This window comes from Capsicum annuum, chromosome 4 (assembly GCF_002878395.1).
Source record: "Capsicum annuum cultivar UCD-10X-F1 chromosome 4, UCD10Xv1.1, whole genome shotgun sequence".
Classification (NCBI taxonomy): Eukaryota; Viridiplantae; Streptophyta; class Magnoliopsida; order Solanales; family Solanaceae; genus Capsicum; species Capsicum annuum.
Genome location: NC_061114.1, coordinates 154358652 through 154364651, shown reverse-complemented (window position 1 = coordinate 154364651; position 6000 = coordinate 154358652).

The following is a 6000-nucleotide window of genomic DNA, read 5'->3' as shown; positions in this document are numbered from 1 at the left end:
CTTTGGGGACAAAGTAGATTTTTAAGTGTGGGGTAAGAAATTCTTAAATTTTGGCTCAATTTGACAAATTTTGGTGTAAGGTATTCAAGTTGGTGCTATTTTTTATTATATGGTGCAAGTTTTTTATTTGTAAAACCATGTTGATTGAGTGAATTTTAATTTTTGAGACACCTAGGCTCATGTATGTAACTCATGTACATGTTGGCTTAATTTTGAATTTATGTTATTATTTGGTTGGGAGTCTATGATGATCCTATATGAGTTAAGCATGTTCCATGTGTGTGTATGAATTTTGTATATTCCTTATTGCATGTGATGTCTAGAACTTTCCCGGTGTGACTGCAAAGCGAAATAGAGAATGTGGCTTTAGGAGATGATATAGGCATTTCTTTGATAGTCTTGTCTTATACATTCTATTTGTCCTACCTTTTTGTTTTATCCTAGTTAACCCTCATTGAGCCTTTAGATTTTTCTTTGACAATCTCATATATAGCCTAATCCCCTTCTTTGATGGACCTATATTTGATCCAAAAGCTCCTAGGTGCTTTAATGAAAATTGAATTGAATAAGAAGTTGTTTATCTAAAGGAAAAAGGTGAATTTGATGCCCCAAGTTAATAGTTATTGGTGTTAATAATTGATGTGTGGTGGATGGGTGTGATGTAACTTATGCTAAAAATATTGCGATAATTGTGAAAAAAGAGAGAAATTGATTCATGTGGTAGTAAACTACCAAGTGTTTGTGAAAATGCTTAAGAAATGAGGCAAAAACAAAAAAGATGGGTTGATGAAAAAGTGTAATTTGGTTGTTGAAGATTGGTTTTTAATGTATAATGTAGTGCATTCAAGTGCTTAGATAGGTTAGTCACTATTCTCAAAATAGTCCTACCTGTCCCTTAGCCTACATTACAACCCGAAAAAGACCTAATTGATCCTAAATTCATCATTATGATATTAGTGGTGCATTATACTATGGGAAATCCTATGGTTCATTGTGTGTAACTTGTGAATTCTTTGTGAGAGTGAGCTTAATTTGATTCTTATTTCCATCATATTATGAATCGCTTAATTGTGAGTGATTATAGGTAACTCTCTTGTTGTGAGGGGCACATGTTTGATGAATATGGGTGATTTGTATGATGTATTTGATTGAGCCATATACATGATTTTGCCACTTGGTGAGTAAATTATTGAGGATAGGATATTCTGGAGTAGTATTCATGAGCTTTCAATTATGTAAATAGCATGCTTAGCGTAGTAACTTGCATTCTGTATAGTCATTATAGGACAAGCTTGAGTGTTTTGCATGAAGTAGAAGTGTAGAGTTTCCATGGTTTATGATGATTATAGTTAAGAGTTGTTTGAGGACGAACAAGGTTTTAAGTGTGGGGTAGTGATGTTGGGTGTATTTATGCATTCTAGTGTCACTATTCTAGTCATTTTAGCTTTGTTTTAAGGATGATTCTAAGATATGGGTTGATAATAATATAAATATGTATCAAAGTATTAAAGCATCTATTACAATTGTTACAAGTGTTTTTTAACAAGTTTGTACTTCAAAGAGTCAATTAGAGTTCAAGAGAGAAAACTAGTCTTTCTAGCTTGAGCTTGCCTAGTCTATCTTGATGAACTCTATTGTGTTTTACGTGTTCCTTATGGTTTAAATTGTGTTATTGTATGTGTAAAAACTTTTTAGAAGTGTACAAACTTCAATTGAGTAAAGGAAAGAGTCAAAACATTGAGTGGAAGATCATGGAAATTTTCCTAGTCTAAACTCTTGTTTTTGATTCACTGTGATGGATATTGTGCGTTTTTTCCTATAATTCATGTGGTGTTTTCTCTTAGGATCATTTGTGATCTTAATATGATGATAGATGGATGATATATAGGCTGAAAAATCATTGGAAAGATACCATAAGACAAGGGATGAAAGAAAGAAGGACAAACACTTAACAAAAATTCAGGAAGCAACTTCTAATAGCACCATGCGATTTGCATGCATCGCTCCATTCCATAGGAATAGAGGGTGTGATGCATGGTACACTCTACCCCTAGGCGTTTCAAGATAATTCAACTCCAACAGGGACTTGGCTTACCCCTATACTATAAAAACTTGTTGTATCACATTTTTACATAACTTTTGACATATTTTGGAGATCAAGGGGCTACCAAAACTTCATAAATAGGTTTTTATAAATTTTATCTAGTTCATTCATGTTTTTAGTCATTAATTACAACTTTGTGATTACGATTATGACTATGCATGGCTAAATACCCCTTTTTGGGGTTAAAGCCAAGAACCTGAGATTATTCTTTTGAATTGAATTCGCTTAGTTTGCTTATAATTATTAGTTGTGTTCTCATCTTTGATTTAACTATTTTAAGGATTAGCGACCCTTAGAATACATCGATTTTCTACCTTTTGATCTCGGTAGAGGGAATAGGGGATAGAAAATGGAGAGGAACAAAGTATGGTTTTTATTCTTTTATAAAATAAAGAATTGAACTTAGCATCTAGGAAAGGGATGTACTTAGATGCCTTATTTAATTCACATGTAGAATGATAGCTGAAATAACTTAAGTGGACTATTACATCCCCGCTCAATGATGTAGTTGTAAAGTTCAACTTAGGTAAGGTATTAGAGGTCGGGAGACCATGATCATGCAATTAACCCTACGAATCTACAACCAAGATAATCAGGTTATCGAATGAATTTCAACAATATAGTATGATTTTTCAAAGGGCTTTAACCCTAGGTTTTCTTATATTGACTATCTCAAGATCTTTAATCTATGCACTATTTACTTTACTTGCAATTTATAAACTCCAAACTCTATTTTGGTTACTCTCAAATCAATTGAATCTGAATTGTGAACTAAAATAGAATTGTTGTTAAGTCAAGTCTTTTGTGGGATCGATGCTTGGCTTCTTGAAGGCGACTTTTCTACTTGATAAGACTACGTACACTTATGTATGTGCCTGGGCGTTGTTAGTTCCCTCATCCCACTGGTGCAATTGTCTTCAAATATTATTTTTGATGTGGTTTGACTAACTCACCTATATTATTGTATTACATAAAAGGTTAAACGGGTGAAAATGGTGTTGAATGCCTTGTTGTCCATTTTTGGATATTAAATTAAAAGGTTGGGGTCGAGGCATTTCCCCGAGTTGATTTGATAATTAAAAGAATTCAAGGCATTCCCTAACTTAATTTAATGAATAAAAGAGGGTCAAGGCATTCCTCCAAGTTAATAAAATTGAAATGGTATAATTATAAGCTCGCAAGAATAAGCGTATGAAGATACCTATGGTGTACCCTAGTCACCAATACCCTCGTTAAATGGATGGGTTACATGAAACTAGTTTTAAATAGACTAATAGGTGTTATGTAACTAAGTCATAAAGGTAGAGGTGTCCCGAGAGACCGATATTGGAAACTAGTGTTTGCTGGCAAGAGGGTTAGTGTTGATGACTGTGTTCATGGTTCATATGATTGATATTCATTTGTATCTTGGACTGACATGGGTTTGGGGCATTCTCTATTCTTCTTTGATGCCTCTGGTTTATGCGGCTAACACGCACTAGGCCCATTTAGCAGGGAAAGCTGGACCCATATAACCCGTGTCTATCTTTTAATGACGGTTAATGAAACACCCTAGATTTTGGCCCCTGAAAATTTCTTGAGCATTGAGATCACTGCTTTGGTTGCGATGTGACCCCATAAGTTGTATGTTCTTTTGACGTATCAGATGACCCTAGTCGTAAGGTGACCAAGTGTGGGGTGTTAAGTTTTTATTTTGGGCATGACTAGAGGGAACGAGTTGTAAAGAATCCTGATGAGTGGTTAGGTGGAGTCATAACCAAATTATGTAAGTTTGTGGCATGATTCTAAACTAAGTACTAGTGTCTTACTAAGAGCCATAGGGATATCTTATGAGACATGGGATGAAATTGTAAGAAGTCCAGTGTTTAACCCATTCGAGTTCTATGTTATCTATGACTTGACCTTATGAGTCATAGGGTCTCATTACAGGTTGGTTGGTTGAGTCGTAAGGATAGAATTTTGTGTGCTTGGTGAGACTATCCTGGTTATGACTCATGGTGATGAGTCATAAAGAGTGGTCATGAGTCAATGGTTGACTCATAGTCAAAGGCGACATTTTTTCAGCTTTTAAGTTAAGGGTATTCTGGACATTTCCCTTTTTTACCAACTTGAAACCTATATCTTATAACCTTTTTAGGTTATCCTTATCCTTCATAAATACATCAAATAGATGCTCAAATCCTCAAGGTCAAGGACACTTAGGTTTTTTAAGAGATTAACCAACTGAAGCTTTAAGGGTGATTTCTCTCCGTACTTCTTGGTGTTTAAGGCATGTTACTCTTCCCTCAATTTCAATTTTGTAAAATCATATAATTTAAAGAGTTATTAATGAACAATTAATATTGGGTTTTGAACTATGGGTTGAGTGTTTTTAATATAAATTGTTTAAATAATTCTTTCATGATATTTATGAAACTATTGTATTTAAATTGATGGTTGGTAAGTGCATTGGGGTGCATGGGAATGGTGGATAGAAATAGAGAAAAATGGAATCCCCAAAGTCTAGCATTTATTACCAAACATTAATAGTTCATTATCCAACATTAATAGGAAAGTTGGTTCATCGTCAATTAGTTATCCACAAAGATATGACAAGTAAAGTCTTTTTTATGGGTTTGTAGAACCTCACACTTATAAGTGCGAGGCTATGAGGCATTTAGGAATATTTCTCTTTCTCGTGTTCTATTTTTGGGTTATAGAGTATAAGGTCATTGATCTCTCTAATTCCTGATTGTTCGCTTTTATATCACGCCTTTAAGAAGACCTCATATCTGTGGGGACCCTTTCATCCCATTTGAGGACAATTGAGTTTAACTCATCCAACTCCAAAGGTTCATACTAGGTCTAGGGCCACTATCTCTGGTGGTCCTAATGGAGCTGTACCGGTTCTTACTATCCCTCCTTAGACACCTCAAGTTGAGATTTCTAATGTTGAGTTTTGTCGGTCGATCTATTTGTTCACTCAATTTGTTACCTCTCAAACTGAGCATGTGGATTCTGTTGCTCCATCATCTGAGGCCACAAGAGTTGACCTATTTTTAAGGTTTAACCCTCTTATTTTCACTGGTACAAAAGTTGAGGAAGATCCTTAATATTTTATTGATGAAATAGAAAAAATCATTTGTGTGATACATATTATAGAGGTGGAAGGTATGGAGTTTGCATCTGATAAGTTAAAAGACGTAGTACATCAGTGGTATGAAGAGTGGGAGCAGCTCAAGCGTATGGATGTTGAGTCCACGGTGTCAGACTTTTCTAAACCTTTTCTAGATCGCTTCTTTTCTCAAGAGTTGAGGGAGGTGAAGGCCAAAGAATTTGTAAATCTGGGGCAAGGAAGGATGACAGTTAAGGAGTATGCCTTAAAGTTTCATCAGAAGTCTAGGTATCCTCCTGAGTTGGTATCTAGCATGAGGGGTAGAATGAGAAAATTTGCTTCTGGGTTGTCCCACAATTTGATTCTTGTAAGTACGGCTACCTTGTTGAACAAGTACATGAATATTTCTTAGCTTGTGGTTTGTATGCAATAAGTAGATGAATAGAAAAAGAAGCAAGTGGAGATTAGGGAATGGAAAACAAGAAATGTTAGCATTGTAAATAGGAAGGAGGTCAACAACAGACTGGCAGGGATGGTAAAAAGTGGTCCAAGAAGAAGTGGAGCAATTCTGGATCCTACTCAATGGATAGTTCTCCTTACCCAAAGCCATCTAGTGACCAACATTTTCAAGGTGTTAATGGTTCTAAGGCACAGAGTGCCCAGTCTCATGCTACTGTGGCCCAATCAGCACTATCATATCCTTCCTGGATATTTTATTATTGATTGCATCATGGTTTCTGTGATGAAGGGACTAGTGATTCAAATATGGTCAGCTAGAACATATGCTTAGAAACTTTCTAGT